This window comes from Monodon monoceros, unplaced genomic scaffold (genome assembly GCF_005190385.1).
Source record: "Monodon monoceros isolate NGI ecotype Baffin Bay Population unplaced genomic scaffold, NGI_Narwhal_1 Super_Scaffold_13, whole genome shotgun sequence".
Classification (NCBI taxonomy): Eukaryota; Metazoa; Chordata; class Mammalia; order Artiodactyla; family Monodontidae; genus Monodon; species Monodon monoceros.
The window spans coordinates 79127024-79148978 of NW_021703769.1; the positions used below are offsets into that span (position 1 = coordinate 79127024).

The 21955-nt window shown below is 50.9% G+C and overlaps 1 protein-coding gene and 1 pseudogene across 2 annotated transcripts in view; one reads left to right on the forward strand and one right to left on the reverse strand.

Annotated features, from left to right (window-relative positions):
• The window catches only part of COL26A1 (collagen type XXVI alpha 1 chain), a 171747-nt gene that overhangs the window by 138501 nt on the left and 11291 nt on the right, over positions 1-21955 (reverse strand). The window lies entirely within an intron of this gene.
• Positions 197-17451, forward strand: LOC114893876 (annotated as a pseudogene).

Sequence of the window (21955 nt, forward strand, 5' to 3'; positions counted from 1 at the left end):
GGAGGAGAGGGCTGCGACCGCTGTCCTCTGAGCAGGGGACACCAGGGTTGGGAGGAGGGGAAGGTTGGCCTGCAGAGCAGTGAGTGTCCATGGGAGGAGGACAGGTCAGAAGCCCAAGGTTTGGTGACGTGGAGGGGACGGCCCCACGCCCCTCGGGTCCACATCTGCCCTCTCCAGCAGCGGAGGCCTGTCGACGATGGAGCGTTCAGATATACTGAGCAGAAATAAGCTGACGGCCGTGGTGGCGGGAGGCAGCTCTGGGAGGCCAGCTCTCCCCCCCGCCAAGATAAGTGCAGGGGAGCTAGACAACACTTGCTCGTGGGGCCGCAGAGGGCCCGGAGTCGGGTCAGAACACGACACCCACCAGAAGGCAGACTTCCACTCAGGCTGGGGAGGTACTGCTTCCGGAGGGTGGGCCATGGGTGCAATGAGCTGCCCGCACGTTTGTAGTGAGCGCCCCGTCCTGGGAGGGGAACGGTGAGCAGAGGCAGGACACCCACTTGGCGGATGGAGGGTGAAGATACACAATTGACCCTCAAAGAGCCTGGAGACTCACCCTATTGGAAAAGAGGAGGTAAGGCATGGAAGATTTTTGGGGTTTTTTGGCTGCGCTGCGCGGCTTGCGGGATCTTAGTTCCCCGACTAGGGATCGAACTCAGGGCGCCGGAAGACTCGGAAGATTTTTAAATGAGAGGGGAACCCGGTCAGTGGGGTTCCAGGAGGACCCTCTGGTGGCAGGGGGGAGGGCAGAGGCTGAGCCCATTTGGGATAAATGGGCACAGACCATGAAGGGACCAGCCGAGGCCCGGCGGAAGCCCCCTGAAATGGGCTTTACCACCTGGATCCAAACGGGGCCAACCCACGGACCACTACGTGCTGTCTCCCAACAAAGTAAGTGTCTGTACGGCTGACGCTGCTCTCCATCTCTCATCTCTCATCCACCTAAACCACTGTCCGGAGTTAGGGTTTTGTTTATGTAAGGATAGCTGAGTGTATGTTACACTAAGGCCTGATGGGTTTTCAGGGCACAAAAACCAGTAGGAGTGTTTGGATAAGCGGGTCAATTTGCCTGCATCTCCTCACAGGCGTTTTTACTGGAACGGTCCGTTTCAAGGCAACACTGGGGAGGAATTTAAGTACATTTAAGGTCACTGACTTTTAGAGGTAAAGATGTTGATCCGAAAGCCCCGCGGCAACTGACCAAACGTTTCTGTTAAAAAAGGAGGGCGATGGCACAGACTCCAGGGTCCCGCGTGCACGGAGGCTTGGAGGGCGAATGCAGATTTGCGTGGGGGGGGGGCGGCGGCTGGAGAGCCGGCAAGCCCCGGGGAGCACGGCTGTGCCACAGGCAGCCTCTGGGCTTCCTCCCACTTAATTATTGTCTGCATTCATCCTCTAGCACCTTCCACAGCTGAGAATTCCTGAGGCCTCCCCCCACTGAGAGGAGGCTGGAAAGAGCCTTGCACAGAACATCAGCTACTTAGGGGTTGAATTACCCATTCAGAGGAGGGCAGCTAAGGGAGTATATGATTTGGCCGAACAGACCATGTGGTTTTGAGCATTCTGCCACAAGTTGTGAGAAGATGGGGCCAAACGCGTTGCATGGGGTCAGCGTTCCTGCCCACGTTTACGAGGACCACGTGCTGAGATGCCCTCTGGCTAAGCACTTTAGTGGTCCCATGACCAGCACTTTTCACGAGAACCCCTGAACCTGGCACATCGTAAGCGCTCAGTAAACGTTACTCTTACTCCTGCTTTAGCTTCCAACTTCCTTCAAGTGGATAGGGTCACCTTCCTTACTCAGCATCACCCGGAAACCTGTTACACATGCATATTCCTGGGGCCCGTCTTCACAGAATCTGAGTCAGTAGGTGGTTTTGAGAGACGGTGCACTTGAGAAAGACCACGAAGGACTGTGTCTTTGAGGAAGACGCTGCTAGATCCTGTCCTGATCTTGGACACAAGAAAGCTCCGCTTTCCGCAGAGGTCACTCACTGACCAAATGCATCCTGGTGCCCCAGTGGACACGGGGACCATTGGCAGGTCCAGAACAAATGCGCAGCACCTTGCTGACTCATTGCAGGGATAAGTAACGTTTACTGAGCACTTCCGTTGATTGTACTTCATAATGGAAATATAATCATGATCCTGAACTAGCTCTATCTTTTCTGGGACAAAGGAAGACTTTGCTCTTTACCCAATAGTATCTGCATTTTTTTTCTCCACTAGATGATGGACAGTTTCAGAGACTCTATCCGGGTCTGTGAGCGTCAGACTGCTCTGGCTTGACCACCTCCTTGGTTTGGAGTTTTAGGATCCTTGGGATATAAATGTTTCACTTCCATAAACATCAGCATAGCATGTGCCTCAAGACTCCTACTGTTGAATGCCAACCAAGACGCTGGCCCTGCATGGCGGGGCCGAGGGGGCATCACTCGCCGATTTGCGCAAATGTCCATGGAGCCCCTGCCTCGTGCAAGGCCCCTGACTAGCTGCGTGACCCCACACACTATGGGATGTGGAAAATGCCCAGGATGTGGGTGGGTCAGGAGAGCCGGGCTCCAGTCCTGGTTCTGCTCTGCCTAGCTGAACAGGCTTCATGGCACCCGAGCCTCTGGGGCCTCCTCTCTAAAATGGGAATAATAACACACAGCCTGGGATCCACGAAAATAAACGAATGTGTAAGCAGTTTGTGACTTGTAAAGGAAAATCAGTGGCAGTGACAGTCATGGTTACTGCTGCCAACAGGTACGGCCAAAGGCCATACAGCAGACTGCTGGGCAAGGAGATGCAAACTACTGGAACATTCCCCTGAGGGCCCAGCCCCTTGGAACTCAGAATGCCCATCTCTGAGAATCTCTGCTGCAACATTCAGGGGAAGGAACGGTGCCCCGTGAGGGAGGGGACACATGGAAAGGCCGCCACTGCTAAGCTCCCACCACTGCAGATGTGCTGGAAAATTCTCCTGCTTGGTGAAGCAGTCGGAATGTTGTTTAGGTGTATTTTCCAGACGGCATCTTGCTATGGACTTGGATGGAGGATTACAAAAGCTTTGTACCACAAGAGATTTTGCAAAGATCATCTTGTCCCAACCCCTTCTCTTTACAGGTGGGAAAAGAAGGGAAGGACCCAAGGTGGATGGCAAGCTGGTGGCAGAGTCGGGAATGAAAGCCAGGACTCCTGTTTTTAATTTTCTCCCCTCCTTCTGCAATCAGCGGGGAGAGTGGTTCCCAGTGTTCACTTGAGGAAAAAAAAACTGATAAGAATCTGAGGAATGTGACGGCTGAAGGGGACTGACTGTGGAATTTGGTATTTGATACCCGCCGAGGATCACACACAATTACGACCAAGCGAGTCTCCTGTGAGCAGAACACCTTCTGGATCTGCATCCCTTTCCAAAGGAAAGGGGTTCCGGCTCTAAACACCAGGCCCAGCTGGGTGGCCCATGACACCCCAGAAACCCACAGCTGTCGGAGTCTCTACGGAATGCCTCAATTCCCCTGCAAAGGGCAAAATCCAGGAGAATGAGTGCAGTGTTCCGAATTACATCCTGCTGTTTGTGAAGTTTGCCTTTTCTTTGGGATCACCATTTCTCAAATCTGCCTTTGCTTCCTACCTTTTAGAGGTATCTTGCTATCAGCACTACTCATGGATGGCCCATTAACCCCTCCAGCAGGTAGCCGGGAAACATGGGTAGACAACAGCAGATCCTGCCCTTTCCATCTGAGATCAGCCAGTGGGTTCCAGGGGTCTTCCTCACAAGAGCTTCCAGAGCTCTGGATTGGGGGGTCCAGCTGCAGGAATTGCTGTGTGACTTTGTACAGGCCCCATCCCTCTCTGGGCCTCTGCCTCCTCCTCAGCAGCAGATGGAACCCACAAGGCAGCATCAGAGCTGGGGGACTATTACAGAGGCCATCACCCCCACCTCGGCAGAAGGGCCCGAGCAACACTGCCTCTCGCCCAGAAGCCAGAACAGTTGGGAAACTGGACTGGCCGAGCAAGGTACCACGTCCTCCAGCCGGCCCGGGCCAGGCTTCTACCACCCACAGGACTGGCGGTGTCAGGGAAAGCCTTAGCCCTACATCCTTTCCAGGCAGGTAGTTCTGTAAACACCTGGGTCTCCAAAATCATCCCCCAGCCAGGGGCTCGGAGAGCATTTCCAGCAAAGCAGAGCCACCGTGTGGGGCACGTCAGGCACAGAAGTGAACCATTGTCCACTCACCCCATCTAACTGCGGCTTCCAGAGCAAAGACACTCTGAGCTCCTGAGGGTGGTTCTAAGCCATTTGGTCCATTAACTTTTTTCCTTTATATAAATTTATTTATTTATTTTTGGCTGCGTTGGGTCTTCATTGCTGCGCGCGGGTTTTCTCTGGTTGCGGCGAGCGGGGGCTACTTTTTGTTGCGGTGCATGGGATTCTCACCGTGGTGGCTTCTCTTGTTGCAGAGCACGGGCTCTAGGCGTGCAGGCTTCAGTAGTTGTGGCACTCAGGCTCAGTCGTTGTGGCTCGCGGGCTCTAGAGCGCAGGCTCAGTAGTTGTGGCACACGGGCTTATTTGCTCCGTGGCATGTGGGACCTTCCCGGACCAGGGCTCAAACCCGTGTCCCCTGCATTGGCAGGCGGATTCCTAACCACTGCACCACCAGGGAAGTCCCCATCCATTAACTTTTATTAAGCCCTCTCTAGGCACCAGCCCCTGACGTGGTCACTGGCTGACAGAGCAGGAAGGAGATCTGCGATCTGGGGGAAGGACACAGACGATGCGAAGGACCGCAGAAGTAGGAGGCAGGTGATGAGAACAGGCCAGGACCTGGGATGCTGGGGGAGCCCTAAGGAGGAGATGCCTGGCTCTGCCGGCGAGGGATGGTAAGGTCAAACCACCCCGGACCTGCCCCACTGCCCAGGGACTCTGATCCCCCAGAGCCACGTCCTGCCTGGTCCCCCCAGGGCCCTCCATGCCGGTGGCAGCTCAGTCTTTCCTGGTCCCCCACCAAGATGCTCTGCTGTCCTCCCCTCCCCTCCTCTCCTTTCCCCCCAGCTGCAGGCCGCTCACCTCCCAATCCACTGAGAACGCTGAGCCCACAGGCGCACACTGCCTTGGCTTCTTCCCCAGTGTCCTCCAGGCTTACCAGGGCTGAGTCTTCCCCCTCCCACTCACCTGGAAGCAGGTGGCCTCTCCGCCTCTCAGCTCACCTGGGATCAGGAGGCCATGCCAGGTGTCCCCCCACCTCCCAACTCCTATATATTCCATGCTTTCATGTCCATTCTCCACTGGATCTTACTCCAGTGACCTGCATGTTCCAGGCTCTCGCACCAGATCCGGGTCCCCATGCCCAGGGTTCGTCCTTCTCTCTCCTCCTCTTCTTCGGGGTCGCAGTTCTCAAAAGAGGAGTCCACACGCCCGCGCCTCAGTCCCTGTCTCCCAAATCTCCCCTCCTGACTCTCTGAACCCTGTCAACTTCTCCCCTCCTCCGCCCTCTCTGAGCCTCATCTAGATGTCGGGGTCCCGCAGATCCCATGAACCCTCCCCCGTCTCCCTCTATGCCCGCCTGGAGGGAGCTCGTCCACTCCAGGCCTCTATGGGGAAGGCCCCCCGTCATCTTCTCCAGGACGTCCGGGCACTGCACCCTCCCCAGGCTCAGATGCAAACCCAGCATCACACCAAACCGACTTCCCTTCCCCACACCTCGGCCCTTCGTTCAGCAAACAGCACCATTCCCCAGCATCTCGGCCCCCTCGCCTGCACCAGGGCTTTATGCTGTCTCCTCAGCACCCACTGGGCTGCTACGTCACCCTCTCACTCCTGCTGCCACTGGTCCAGGCCTCCCAGGTCCCTCCCAGGATGCACACAATCCTGGGCGGAGGGGAAGGACCCCCAGCATCCAGCATCAGCCTGACTCCGAGCTGGGCCTGAGGAACTTTCATGAGGAGGATGGTCATTTGCAAAAGCTTGAAAGCGCTAGAATTGCCAGAGAAGCTGTATGTGGCTGGAGTGGCCTCGGGGTTCCAGCCTTGGCCCGAGGCCGGGGGGAGCCCTCAGAACAGATTGTAAGCAAGGGCAGGACGTGAACACAGCTAAGTTCCAGAAGGTTTTCTCCAGAGCCCCTGTGTGCACGACCCCAGGGCTGAGACCCCACCCGAAGGCTGCAGCCTCCAGAGAAGCGTGGTCCAATGTAATTCCTCAGCCCCACTTTGTTCTCCACTGTGACTGAAGGCAGATGTCCCCCTGTTCAGGCAGCCCACCTTCCCCTCACCTTTCCCCTCTCATCTGGCGGCTTTGCCCAAGTCCTCCAGGCACCACAGGGCCGGCCACAAGAAAGACACAAAATCACCGGAGAAGAACTGCCCCTTTCCCCTGGCATCCGGCAGAGAGACGCACTTTCAAGTTCTTGGTTTGTTTCTGCAGTGCCGTTGTCCCTCCAGGAACGCCCGCAGACAGGTGATTCCCACAGGGCAGCTCAGGAGGGCCCTTACATCTGCAGCTCATCCGTCCCAGGAGCGCGGCCGCCAGGACCAGGCCGGCTAATGCACTCCTATCTGTGGGTTTTGCCATGGGATCAAGATAGAAAATTAAATGCATCCCAAGCTGCAGGATGCTGTGAACCAGGCCTCCCAACGGTCGTTCACACAAGAAAAAGCTGAAAACTAATGACGTGCAGTTTTCCTGCTAGAAAGGTTTCTTTTAATCAGGCCTGTGGTGGGATTGCCGAGCTTTTGGTTAGAACTCCTCTGGGTAAGGGTCTCTCCCCTCCAGAAGAGACCTCACAACAGTGAGGCCTGGAAACCCGCTTGTTTTCTTTTTCTAAACCATTTTATTGAGGTATGATTGACATACAGAAAGCTGTACATATTTAATGGATACAACTTGATGAATTCAGAGGTAAGGATACGCTAGGGAAACGATCACTACAATCTATGCCACAAACATATCCATTGCCTCCAAGAGTTTCCTCCTGCCCTACTTATTATCATGATTGTTATTACTATTATTCTGCGGTAAGAACACTTAACACAAGATCTACCCTCTTGGCAAATTTTTAAACACACACTACAGCATTGTTAACTACACAGCATTTCTAGAACTTACGCATCTTTGTAGCCTTTGACTAGTACCTCCCCATTGCCCCTCCTCCCACCATTCCACTCTCTGCTTCTATAAATTTGACTAGTTTAGGTCCCTCCTACAAGTGGCCTCATGCAGTATTTGTCCATCTGCACCTAGCCTATTTCATTTAGTATTCTGTCTTCCAGTTCCATCCATGTTGTCACAAATGGCGGGATTTTCTTCTGTTTAAAGGCTGAATAATATTCCACTGCACGTCAATACCACGTGTTCTTTATCCATTCATCCGCTGATGGGCAGAAACCTGCTTTAGGCGACAGAAAGTTCCAGCAACAGCCCAGAAGAATGGAAGGTCTCCTGCTTTCTGACCCCCAGAGCCTTGGAGTCAGGACGTGGGTGCTGTGACCATTCTCCAGATGAAGAGACTGTGGTTCAGAGTGGGGACATGGTGTGTTGGTGTGCTAGGGCCGCTGTAACAAATTACCATCCACTTAGCAATGTAAAATGATATACATTTATTATCTTACAGCTCTGGAGGCCAGAAGTCCTAAATCAGTCTCCCTGAGCTGGAGTCAAGGTGTCGGCGGGGCTGACTTCGATGGGGCTGGTTCCCTCTGGAGGTTCTAGGGGAGAATCTGTCCCGAGTCTTTTCCAGCTTCTGGAAGCTGCCTGCAGTTCTTGGCTTAAGGCCCCTTCCTCACATCACTCTGACCTCTTAATTCCGTCGTCACATCTGCCCTCCTGCCTCCCTCTTAGAAGGGCGGTGTGATTAGCTTGTGCTCACCTGGAATCTAGGAACATCTTCCACCTCAACAGCTTTCATTTAGTCACATCTGCAAAGTCGCTTTTATCACGTAAGGTAACATATTCACAGGCTCTGGGGAGTAGAATGTGGACATCTTTGGGGGCTTTTATTCCACCTCCTACACAGAGTTGGCCCCAGGCCACACAGCCGAGCGGTGGCCACACCAGGCCTGTGGAGGGAGGTGCAGTTCAGACAAGTGGGAACTGGGTCACAGACCTTTGCCACCTTTCCGGGGTTCCCAGATGTGACCATAAGCCTGGTTTTGGGAAACTTGGTCCCTAGTTAATACAGAAGGCGTGCAGTACAAAACAACTGATACGAAAAGAAAGGAACTGTTGGAAGGTGCCTACAGACAGGACGCAGGGGTGGGTGCGGATGGCTCAAAAGGGCCAGACCCGCTGCCCTCGGGGTGCCTCTGCTCCTGCCGTTTCCACCAATCTGGAGAACTCTCCCGCCTTGGCACCCACCTCCCACATCCCAGCTCTGCTGTGAAGCCCAGAGTGACTTCTCCCTCCCTGGGCCTCAGTTTCCCTACCTAGAAAATGGGGATAATACCAGCACCTAACCTGTGGGGTCATTGTGAGGAATGAGTCAATATACGTAACACAGGAAGAAGAACGCCTGGCACAGAATAAGCACGAATGAAGTGTTTGCCATTATAATCAGGCATCGAGGATGTTCCAGGGACTTCAGTGAGCAGGACAGACGCTGTCTCTAAGCTCTAAGTCCTCTAGAACTGGGTCCAAATGCAGAGATGGCTCCCTCCCCCAGAGAGCCTTGAAGAAGAGGAAGACTCTCTTTTCCGCCTGAAGTCTCCTGGGACCAGCTGTCACTCAACCAGATCTGTGCCGACACACACCCAGGGTACACAGGAACTAGGGGGGTGGGTCACGGCCCCTGCCCGGGATGAATTCACAGCCCAGACAGAGTCAGGCCTTCAGGAAGGTAAACAACAACCAGAATCCCCAGCAGGCCCCAGCACTTCCAGCAAAAAGGGGGTGACCCACCCCCCCACTCACACATTCCCACGTGTGCTTGTGTGCAAGCAAACTCCCGAGACTGGAGAAACTCCCCTCTTGTACTGGAACCGGACCCCCGGCGAGGAAAACAAGCTTCTTTTCTTCGCCATCTGCTCCGGCTCTGAAGGCTGGGGCTCTCCCCATCCCCCTTCCCTTCTGCTTCCCCATCCCCCAGGCATCCGCCAGGCAGCGCTGACCTCGCACAGAAGGCTTTGGTTAGCAGGTCAGGCTGGAGAGGCAGGGTGGGGGCAAAGGGCACAGGCCAAAGAGGAGACCTACAGAGGGGGGATGCTCTTCAGAGGGAATCCTGGAGCCACAGGGGAGGAGAGAGGGGAGCGGAGCTCTGGGGGTGTGTGGGAGGCCCCAGCTGGCCAGGCCCTTTCCCACCCCTCTACCCAAGCCCTCTGCAGCGGGCCCTCAGCTTCCCAGCCCCAGAGAAGCAGTTCCCAATTCCTAAGACCTCACCAGATATTTACATTGAGGCTGCCTCAAGGAATTTTCTGGAAAACTCCTTCTCCGTCCTCTCCCACTTCAAAGGAAAAAGCAAGACCCCTAAAGCTGGTGGCCTCTGTGGCTTCTTTAAAGTGGCTTCTGGAAAGCTGGTCTGGTGGGAACAAAGCACAGAAGAGGACTTTGCTCCAGGACCCCTCGGAATTACAGACCTGCCCCTGAGGAGAGGTGAGGCCAGGGCCTCAGTTTCCCGGAAGATGGTGGGTCAGGCGTTCACTTGTGTGTTCACTTATTTGTCCCTTGCTTTTGTCCCCGGTTGTTTGCACCTGTGACTGGGCTGAAGTTTGGGTCTTTGCTCCCAGGGGGTGTCTGACCCACATGAGCCCCTGGACCATGCAAAGTTGACTTTGCCTCAGTCAACTCCATAGTTCCTGGTACTCATAGGCCCACCTGGAGTGTCTGAGTGTGAATTCCCTACAGGCAATTTTCTCTGTGGCCTTTGAAGAAAGGCTCTAGTTCTTATCTTCCCCAGATGGTCCCTCTTCCCCTCCCCCACCCAAGGCCCTTATCTTGTGCGCAAAATCCTTCCTGGTTCAGCACAACTAATGATGCTGGTTAAAATATCAAAAACACATATTACTGAGTGCATGGCTAAGTTGGAGAGAAAGGAAAGGAATTTGTAAGAGGCCAGAAACTAATAAAATGTATGAATTCAGAGGGATAAGCTCACATTGCTGGGTTTATGGATCCCTGGCAGTCTAACCTGAGGATGATGGGAAGTCAGTGGGAGACCCTGGTGTAAAGCCCCTTGGACAAGGCAGGCAGGAGAAATATATAAATGTCTCGGCCTTGGCTCTTGGGTAGAACACCTAACCTTAAGCCTCGTAAACATGCCACCTTTTCTCAGAAAGCTACTGGAGGATGTGTTCCATCACAATGAGGCAGCAAACCCAAAAGAGTGGATATGAACTGTAGGAAAGAGGGTGCCCAATACAGGGAGGAAGCTTGGGGGCAAAGGAGATCCCCAGGCTGTTGGTGAAGAGCAATCCCAAAATTGTAGGTTTCTACCTGCCCAGATCGCAGCAGATCAGAGGTTCAAGGAGCAATTGCCGGAAGAAGATGAAAGTAATGGAATATCTCATGAAGTGTCAGGAGGAAATCTGCACAACTGGGAGAGAGTTTGGAGATGAATTAATAAAAACACAGAAAAGCTAAGTGAACAAAAGCAAGAAGGGTCAAAAATGTGTTCAGGAAAAGCCATCGTAGTACACTGCATGGCTCAGCTATCACTTGGCATAAAATGTAAGACCTGAGTATTGTGCTAACGAGAATTGTGACATAAAGTGTCTTGGGAAAATGGGGGCACAGGAAATGTGTGTGAAGGGGAGGGCAGCGTGTGGAAGATGCTCCACTCTCACCTTTCATAGTGGAAAACTGATACCTGATGCCCGAAACAGAAAAATCAAGCTGTAGCAATGTAACTACGTATCTTAGAGATGTGGGTGCAAATACTAAAAATATGAAAAGTTAAAAGAGTCGGAGTGGTTGTCTCCGGAGAACATGAGAAAGGAAGTGGATGAGGGAGGGCTGTTGTTTTTCATTTTAAGCCTTGTAGAACTATTTGGTTCTCGAAACTATGTACATATGCAACTTTCATAAAAGTTTACAAATGAAATTAAAAGTTCAAACACATGATCCAAGATGGATAATACCAAGTGTTTTAAAGACTTTTCTTGTTTAATCTTCTCCTCCGGGACTTCCCTGGTGGCACAGTGGTTAAGAATCCACCTGCCAATGCAGGGGTCACGGGTTCGAGCCCTGGTCCGGGAAGATCCCACATGCCGCGGAGCAACTAAGCCCGTGTGCCACAACTACTGAGCCCGTGTGCCACAACTACTGAGCCTACGTGCCTAGAGCGCTTGCTCTGCAACAAGAGAAGCCACCGCAATGAGAAGCCGACGCACTGCAATGAAGAGTAGCCCTCACTCGCCGCAACTAGAGAAAGCCCATGCGCAGCAACAAAGACCCAACGCAGCCAAAAATAAAATCAATTAATTAATTTAAAAAATAATAATAATTCCTAATGTGATAAAGTCTATTATAAATCTTCTCCTCCACTTTTGGGGTAGATATGATGGTTGTCCCCACTTTACAGATGAGGAAATCGAGGCTTGTGGAGAAGAAATGGTTTCTCCTAGGTCACACAGCTGGCAGGTGGTAGGGGCAGGACTCAAACTACGAGTCAGACCCTTGGCCATCAAATTATACTATCCTCAGAAACAAACCCCCAGGCAAGGTCACCTCCCCTGTGCTACATTATGCCTCAGCCTCCACAGGCCTTGAAAGAGGGTGGTGGTGAGCTGTGACTGGTGAGATATTCTCCGGAAGGTTTTACCATTTGCCATTTTACCATTTGCCAAGCTGTGCTCATCTCTCTGCAGACTGGTGACATAACATAAGCCCCTGACTCTATATGGCTGCAAGGCTCTGATGGGCGTCATATCTGGTGGCCCACATCACTCCACTCCAATCCTTCCAGAACTCCAGAGGCTCCTCATGGCCCCCAGGATGAACCATGCTCACCTCCATCCTTGCTTCTGTCTCTCGTTCCCAGAACCCAGGGCCACACCATGCCAGGCCCCCTCCCACCCTCTTGCTGGGCCTTTGCTCACTCCTTGTCCTCCATCTTCCCCATCTCTGCCTCTTCTTCCTCCAGAGGCAACTCAAATGTCACCCCTTTTGGGAAGCCTCCCCAGCTGTCCTGGGTACCACATTGCTCCTGCCTCTGTTTCCTTGTATCCCTTTGTCCAGACTTTTGTGACTCCAGACGTCCTGTGATAATTGTTCATTTAGTCTCCTCTATTGGACTTTGAAGACAGTGGCCTTCTCCGAACCATTTCTGCACACTGAGCAACCGTTTAACAGTCCCTGCTAAAGCCTGGGCATCTGGAATACCTGCATAATGACTGAAGACCACTTCATTGAGGCTTCCAGGCGAATGTGTTAAAAGGCAGGACCCGGGCTTCCCTGGTGGCGCAGTGGTTGACGGTCCGCCTGCCGATGCAGGGCACGGGTTCGTGCCCCGGTCCGGGAAGATCCCACACGCCGCGGAGCGGCTGGGCCCGTGAGCCATGGCCGCTGAGCCTGCGCGTCCAGAGCCTGTGCTCCGCAACGGGAGAGGCCACAACAGTGAGAGGCCCGCGTACCGCAAAAAAAAAAAAAAAAAAAAGGCAGGACCCAAGACTAAATATATTGACTTTCCTCCTTAACAAATCCTGTGTGATCTCAACTGTGCAAAATTATACATATATATATATATACATATGCAAGCACACAGCAAATACCAAAGGAAATATGGCTCTCAAAAATGGAATTATTGGGAAAGGACAGTCTTTTCAACAAAATGTGTTGAGAAAATTATACACACGTAATAGAATGACGTCGTAATAGAATGACGTTGTAATAGAATGACATTGAACCCTTACCTTACATCATTTACAAAAATTTACTCAAAATGGATCAAAGACTTAAATGTAAGTCCTAAAAGAGCAAAACGCCTAGGGCAAAATAGAAAAGAAAATGTAGGGCCAAAGCTTCTTGACACTGGATTTGGCAATGATTTCTTGGATATGACATGAAAAGCACAAGCAACAAAAGAAAATATAGATAAATTGGACTACATCAACATTTAAAACTTTTATGCATCAAAGAACACAGTCAACAGAGTGAAAAGGCAACCCACACAATGGGAGAAAATATTTGGAAATCACATATCTGATGAGGGGTTAGTATCCAGAATATATAAAGAACACTGACAATTCAACAAAAAAAACCTGATTCAAAATTGGGCAAAGGACTTAAATAGACATTTCTCTACAGATGATGAACAAATGGCCAATAAGCACGTGAAAAGATGCTCAACATCACTAATCACTGGAGAAATACAAATCAAAACCGCCGCTTTACACCCACTAGGATGACGACTATCCAAAAAAATTTACAAAATAACAAGTGTTGGTAAGGATGTGGAGAAATCGGAACCCATTTGCTCTGTTAGTGGGAACATAAAATTGTGCAGGCACCATGGGAAACAGTATGATGGTTCCTCAAAAAAGTTAAAAATAGAACTACCATATGGCCCAGCAATTCCACTTCTAGGTATCTAGCCAAAAGAATTGAAAGCAGAGACTCAGAGAAATGTGTACACCCATGTCCTTATCAGCATTATTTATAATAGCCAGAAGGTGGAAGAAACCCAAGTGTCCATCAACAGATGAATGGATAAACAAAATGTGCTCCACCCATACGATGGAATATTATTCGGCCTTAAAAATGGAGGAAATTTTGACACATGCTAGAGCACGGATGAGCCTTGAGGACATTATGCTAAGTGAAATATGCTAGTTACAAAAGGACCAATACTGTATGATTCTACTTATACAAGGCACCTAGAGTAGTCAAAACCATAGAGAGAGAAAGTAGAATGGCAGTTGCCAGGGGCTGGCAGGGAGGAGGAAATGGGGGGTTAGTGTCTAATGGTTGCACAGTTTCTGTTTTGCAAGATGAAAAGGGTCTGGAGATGATAGTGGTGATGGTTGCACAGCAATGTGAATATACTTAGTGCTAGTGAACTGTTCATGTAAAAGTGATTAAGGTGGCAAATTTTAAGTTGTGTGTATTCTATCACAATAAAAAGAATTAAAATTTTTAAACCTACAAAAATGGAATTATAAATGATTTCCTTCTTTCCACTTTTCCATATTTTCCGAATGATCTATGATAAATATAATCGGGGGAAAATAAACCTTTTCTGAAAGACGATGTCAGGCCCCCTTTCACCTAAACATCTGTGCTGGCCACCGGAGCCCCAACCCCTGCTGCTCCCAGGCCTGCTGGGCCGAGAGCTTCCATCAGCTTTCTCTACCTGACACCAACATTTGGTTTCCATTCCCAACGCTTCACATAATTCTTGGAGATCAGCTCCTGCCGGTTTCGGGTCCAACGGAAAGAAAGCGGCCCTTGGGAGGGTCAGCTTGCATCCCATCGGGGTGCATTTGGCTGGGCCCGCACTGAGCTGTCTTGCCCAGACACCCCCCAGCCCCCAGAGCCCATCCATCCTGCCGGCTACCCACCCACTGTCAGTGGGGCAGGCGAATTTCCTGGTGCGCGGTAACCCAAGCCCCTCTCTGCTCCCCACGGGCATGGCCAGGCTCTGTTATTAATCTTGGGGCAGATCCTATGTCCGAAGCTGAGACAGCTGTCCCCACATGCAGCTGCCCCGGGCCAGCAGGCAGACAACTTCCAGCCCTCCCGCCTCCCTGCCAACGGCCAGCCAGGGAATTGAACTTTCCTTCCAAACCCCTTGCTCGTGCAATGCCTGGACCCTCACACTGCGTCATGGCCCAGCGAGCCCCTGTTCACTCCCTGGTTCATTCCAGGTTAGAATGCAACTCCAGGATCCTGAGTGACTTGGACTTCTTGGCCTAGAAAGCAACTGTGGTGTCCCAGTTGGGCTGCGGTTGAATCAATAAGGGATTGTTTGAGCCCATGCTCCATGCTCAGCCCCGGGTTACCTGCTGGGGCAGACAAAGCCATCTAGGATGGGGCTCCTGACCCCAAGGGGCTCGAAGTCCAGCTGCAGAACAAGCACATGAAACAAGAATAAAGCAAGCCAGGACAGGACCTGGGGAAAGCTGCCCGTGGCAGCCACATGGCCAGGTGCTCCGCCATCCAGAAGGCAGAACAACCCACCCCAGGGGCCACTGTTCACTCTAGATTCCAAGTAGAACACACAGCCCTGATTCAAACAGCTCATTGAATGCTCCCACAGGAACTGGCTAGGATTAGTCCCATTTCACAGATGTGTAAACTGATGCAAGGTAACAGGAACTTGCCCACAGCGAGACGAGGGGCCAAGGTTCTGATGTCAATTTGCCTGACTCCAAAGTTCTGAGTATTATTAGGCCTGTGCTTTTGGGACCACCCACCGCAGCCCAACTTGGCTGAACCTTTATAAACTGACCTGCCTACCTACTCACAGATGGCAGATGCCCACCCAGCATGAACATACTTGGCTTTATCACCTATTTCTGGCTCCATATGGGCAGATTCCAGTGATATGGCGATAACCAAGGCAGACAATCCCAGGCCCCCCGAAGCTTCCCTGCTAGGGTGTGTCAAGATCCCAGGCACTGATGACTTTGGCCCTCTGTATTCTCTGGGACACAGCTGTGACTCAGTCTTAGCTGTCCCTGTGATTCCCCCACCAACGGGTGCAGAGGACCAGAGTCGGCCCACACGGCCAGCCCCAGTCCATACGAAGCAACTGGACAGCTAACGCATGGACTAAAATACGGCTGGCATCAGGCTATAAAAGAGTGTCATGCCAGTCTGAAACACTGCTCTCTCGCCTTAGGAATGCTTTGGGCCACCTGTGGTTTTCAGGGAACACCATCTACCTGAACACCAGTGTAGAAGGACATAGGTTCATGTTCTTGGCTCTGCTAAACAAGATGGCCCTTGGTTTTCATTTTAACTGCATTTCCCGGCATAGGACAAGCTGGGTGGGGGGAGGGAGGAATTCACATGCTCCCCACTCCCAGCTCAGCATCCACCTCCCCACCCGCTTCAAACAGATGCTGGCTTTGCTAGAGAGAAAGAGACCAAACAGAAGCTGGCAGCTCGTGGTCTAGGACCAGGGCTGTTTTCAGGAAGAATAAGTTGTCACTGATGGGGAAGGAGAGGGCAGATGCGTGATAACGGCAGAAATAATTTAGCCTCATCAGAATGATTGGCCCTACAAGGAGTCTAGAAACCGCAGTCTGTTATTAGGCTATTTGTTTAGTAAAGGGGGGATGAGAGGGAGGGAAAGGTGGGTGAATCCTGGGTCCTCGGACTCCAAAAATATCCTATCTATAAACCAAGAAGTGAGGCAAATATACCATCATCTTCTAACCACGTCCAGGACCCACACATTGTCTGCCTCTCTTCAGAGTAAACAAGGAGGAGAAGAGGCAGCAGAGGAGATGACTCTGGGGGAGACCAAACCACAACCCACTTTCCTTTCTCTCTCCTCAGAGCCCTCTACGTCAACATCCTTTGTAAGAAAGATGAAGCCTCATTCTTCCAAGTCAACCAAGATGTTGACTTACATGGTGACCAACACACACACGCATACACACAAACGTACACACGCATACACACACACACACATTGGAAGACTATAGGATTCTCTACCTCAAAAACCCAAGAGAGCCACCTGAAAAACCATCAGAATATATTTTTTTAATGCCTTATGGTAGCAGGACATAAAATCAACGTACCCCAAATCAACAGCTTTCCTATTTGCCAGACATCAACATTTAAGAGTGTCAGGGAACAAAAAGAACTCATTCACGATAGCAATAAAAACTACAAAACGCCCAAGAATAAATCTAACAAGCTCTGGATAAATGGAGCAGAAAGACTGAAAAACACACAGTATTATAAACATGGAATTCTATTAATCCATTAAGTCAACACAGCCTAGATCAAAATCCCAACAGCATGTTTTATAGAACAAGAAAAGATGATTCTAAAATTCACCCAAGATCTTTCAATTGTGTTTGCTGCTGCCGCCGCGCCGCTGTCACTCTCCAACTCCAGCGCTGCCTCTAGCTCGCGGAGCTCCAGCGGAAGGAGAAGTGGGGTTAAGTCAGGAGGTCTCTTTACCATGGCTCGACTGCCCGCAAAGCGACCAGTGGTAAGGCACCAAGGAAGCAACTGGCTACAAAAGCCGCTCGCAAGAGTGCGCCCTCTACTGGAGGGGTGAAGAAAACTCATTGTTACAGGCCTGGTACCGGGGCGCTCCGCGAAATCAGACGTTATCAGAAGTCCACTGAACTTCTGATTTGCAAACTTCCCTTCCAGCGCCTGGTGCGGGAAATTGCTCAGGACTTCAGAACAGATCTGCGCTTCCAGAGTGCAGCTATTGGTGCTTTGCAGGAGGCAAGTGAGGCCTAGCTGGTTGGCCTTTTTGAAGACCCCAACCTGCGTGCTATCCATGCCAAACGTGTAACAATTATGCCAAAAGACATCCAGCTATAGCACGCCGCGTACGTGGAGAAGGTGCTTAAGAATCGACTATGATGGGAAACATTTCATTCTTTAAAAGAAAAAAAATTTCTCTTCCTGTTATTGGTAGTTCTGAACGTTAGATTCCCCCCCCCCCATGGGGTCAAAAGGTACCTAAGAATATGATTGCAGGTGGAAAAATAGGGGACAGAAATCACGTATTGGCAGCTTTTCCATTTTCATTTGTGTGTGAATTTTTAATGTAAATGTGGGGACATAAAGCATTAATGCAGGTCAAAATGTTTCAGTGAACAAGTTTCAGCAGTTCAACTTTATAACAATTAGAAATAAACCTGTCAAATTTTTCTGGACAATGCCAGCATTTGGATTTTTTTTGGATTTTTTTAAAACAAGTAAATTTCTTATTGACTGCAACTAAATGGTGTTTGTAGCATTTTTATCATACAATAGATTCCATCCATTCACTATACTTTTCTAACTGAGTTGTCCTATATGCAAGTACATGTTTTTAACGTTGTCTGTCTTCTGTGCTCTTCCTGTAAGTTTGCTATTAAAATACATCAAACTACTAAAATAAATAAATAAATAAAATTGTAAAAATAAAATAAAATTCACCCAAAAGAAAAAGTGTACAAATGCTAAGAATATTTTGATAAAAATGAACAGCAAAGAGGAATTGCTCTATCAACTAACAAAACATAGAATAAGGATATAGTAATTACAATAGTATAGTTTTGGCACCAGATCAGATTAAGAGTTCAGAAAAAGGGCTGTGTACATAGGGAAGTTTAGTATGTGATAAAAGCGGCATTTCAAATTATTGGGAATAGATGGATTTTTCAGTAGAAGTGTGAGGGGAGGTTTGTGGGGAAAGAAACAAAAGTTAAATACCTACCTCACAGCCTCTGTAAAAATTTCAGTGAGAAGGCCATGCCCTTATCGTGACTCTTTACACAAGGCTGAGTCTTAACAGGTTTCTGAGGCTCAAAGCCACTTTCAGTCTTAATACTGTTTGAAATCTAAGCTCAATCCAACTCTTCAAGGCCCCAAATCTTTCACCTTTCATTTCCGTTCATGCTGTAGGCTAAATAATGCCCCATCCTAACCCCAGGAACCTGTGAATACATTATCTCACATGGTAAAAAGGACTTTGCAGGTGTGATTAAACTAAGGATCTTGAGGTGGGGAGCTGATCCTGGATTATTATCCAGGTGGGCCCAACCTAATCACAAGGGTCTTATAAAATGGAGGCAGGAGGATCAGAGTCAGAGAGAGAGGTTGGAGGAGGCTCTTTGAAGATGGAGGAAGGAGCTATAAGTCAAGGAGTGCCAGCAGCCTCTAGAAGCTGGAAAAAGCAAGGAAATGGATTCTTCCCTGGACCCTCCAGAAGGACCAATCCTGCGAATACCTTTTATCCCAGGGAGACCCACTTCAGACTTCTAACCCTGAGAACTGTAAGATAATAAATTTGTGCGGTTTTAAGCCACAAAGTTTATGGCCATTTGTTACAGCAGCAGTAGGAAGCTAACACAGCCTGCCAAGTGGTTAGTCCTTTCCTGGATACTCTCTGTGATCCGGGCACTCTGCAAGAACCAAGAGATACAGAACCAAACAAGATCCCTGCCCTCGGAGAATTTACAGTCATAGCATAGACAGCTATTAACTAATTATCAATCAATTAATTATAGGATTGACTTACAGTTATCATGAACTTCTAATATGAGAGTAAGCTCTGAGGGCTTAACAAAAGGGCCTTACCTTACCTTGTGGAGGGGGGCCAGCAAAAGGTTCCCTGAAGATGTGATGTTTAAGCAGATCTCTAAGCTTTGAGCAGGAACTAGCTAGGCCAAGAAAAAGCAAAAACTGATCAAGGCAGTGCAAAGGCCCTGAGGCAGGAAGCAGCTTGAGATTAAAAGGTAGCCAGTGATGAGCAGAGCACCCAGAGAGACAAGAAGCAGGCTAGACGGGGTTGGACTGGGCTCCCTCCAAGCCCCTGATATAGGGGTCTCTCCCATCAGTTCAGCTGCCTCTCCAGGAAGGTACGTATTCAGAGCTCTTGCATGAAGACTTTCAGGATCTGAGCTAATCGTCATCGTCAGCTAGGGGACAAAAGAGAGAGAGAGCCTGGCAAACCCTGTAGAGGCCCAGGATCCCATGACCCCAGAAATAGAGGGTGTCCGGGCAGGTTGAGGCCTCTCAGAAGGGAGAATCAGCCGTCTGGCCAAGTCAATCAGGGAGGGGCAGGAAGAGGTAAGTGCTGATTCCCCAGATAAGCCCTTGCAGGAATGACAAAAATGTCAGATGCCAGAGGCAACTGGCGGGGGTGCAGACAGCTGGAGCCAAATCAGAAGGAAGCTGCCACCTTCTCCCCAAAGGCCCTGGCGCCTCCGGGAGCCAGCAGGGCTGCAGGGTCAGCAGGCAACCTGCAGCAGGGCCAGATTCCAGAAGGTACTCTCTGGGGAAGAGGGAAGCCTGAGCCTTTCACAATGGCTCCAAGCAAAGAAGCCCCTCTGCCGGGCCTCCTGCGTGCTAGGAACTGGGGGACTTCTCAGCAAACGTCACACAGTCCCTGACCTTCCAGAATGTGGAAGGGGGAGGGGACCAGACCCTTTCAAAGACATAAAATGTTTCAGCTGCAAACTGCAGCCAGGCATGGGTGCAAACAACACCACACACACACACACACACACACACACACACACACACACACGCGCGCGCATCAAACATCCATCCTCCTGCAAGTGTTGGTGCCCCCAGGCTTGTTCAGAGGGTGGACTCGGGCTGGAGGGAGCTGCAAAGGTGGGGGCCCTCGGCCAGGGAGCAGGTTGCGCTGAGTAATAATGAGCCTGCATATTTAATAAACACATTTCCTCATTTGATCTCAGCCCAATCCTATTAGTTTCAGGTTACTTGTGAGGCGTTGAGTCAATGAAGGGAAGCGCTGGCCTGACTGTGGGTCCCCCGGTCCCTTCTCCCCCATCCTGGGGCCACACAGGGTCCCCTCAGCTGTCACACTCCCGGGACACAAAGCTCCTCAGAACTCCTCAGCCTCTGACTCACCACGGGCATCTCAGGACCCCAGACCCTCCAACCCGCTGCCCAGTCATATTTTGAGGGCGACCCTCTGTGTTCATCCACCGCCCCACCCCACCCAGTGGTGGAAGCTCTGCTGGGAGAGAGGACCAGCCCCCATCCCTCACTCTTGGCCTTGAAAACCTGAGCGGGCTCTCAGGGATTCCGAAACCCTGACAGGACCCTCCCTTCTGTGTTTCTCTGGCTCCTCCACAGCACCAGGGTGGGCAACTGCAGGGCGAGGTTGCAAATGACCCCAGCCAGAGGTCCTTTGCAAAAGGCAGAGGGCACCATAACTGCTGAGGCATTTAACCTTGACCCACTAGGCCAGCGTTTCCCAGAGCACCGCGTCTGGAACACCAACCAACACGCTCCCCAGAAACGGATCCAGTGGTCCCAGATGTCTGCGAAACTCCTCTTTTCCCCAAGCTTTGCAAGGTCCATCATCACACTGGCCACTCTGGGAAAGCCTTTATCATTTCATGGGGCTACATAGAGTGTCTACTAGATACTGTTCTAAGCCCTTTATGAAGATTAACTCACCGAAGCCCCAGAACGACCTGAGGAAGTAAACCCACGCCCATTTTACATATGAGACCGAGGCACAGAGAAGTCAGGTGGTTCGCTCAGGGCCACCCAGCGCGGGGATTCAGACCCAGACCGCCTGGCTCCAGAGCCTGGTCTTCACACCCTCCCTCTTTCTTAAGGAAACCCTTGAGCTTGGTTCACGAGCATTTCCCAGGCTGCTTCTCATAACTTCCATTAACACCTGACGGAACAAGCTTGGCAACATCGTTACACGCAGCAGGCTAGCTGGCAAAGGTCAGCAGTCAGCTGGCCAGCTCTGACCTTCCCGCCCATCACTCTGGACGCGGCTGGGGGTAGGGCAGACAGAGGCCCAGAAGGTGGGAGCCCCCACCTCTTGCCCAAGTGTTACAGAATTAATCTGGACTGGGTCCAGCTTCTTTCAAGGTGGTCTTGTCCAGGCCACCAAAGAAACATGTAGACCCTGGTTTCAGGGAGGCAGGGAAAGGAAGCCCAGGCAAGGAAGCTGGGGACCCCTGACTCTTCAGAGAGGAGAACAGCGCGCCGTGTGTCTCCTTCCATAGGATCTGCTTCAGGGTTCCTGAAAATCCTCTAACAGTTAGTTATTGTTACTCTATTCCCCTGCTCCAGGCAGAGCTGGTCTGGGTCCAGCTTGCACGCTCTCGAAGCAGCAGTGAAGTGTCGGACCAGTTCAAGCCAAGAGAAGCCTGCAGCCGTGTTCTTATTGCCATAGGAATTGTTTCTCTGGGAATGGATTTTAAAATAACAGAGAAGCTGAGGGGGGAGAGGTAAGCCAGAGGAAGGGCGAGGAGATTCAGAAAACCCTGGGGCCTTAAGAAAAGGCCTCACCAGATACTTACATCGAGGCCATTCCATGTGATTTTCCACCCAATCCTACTTCAAAGGAAGCAGGACCCCCTAAAGCGG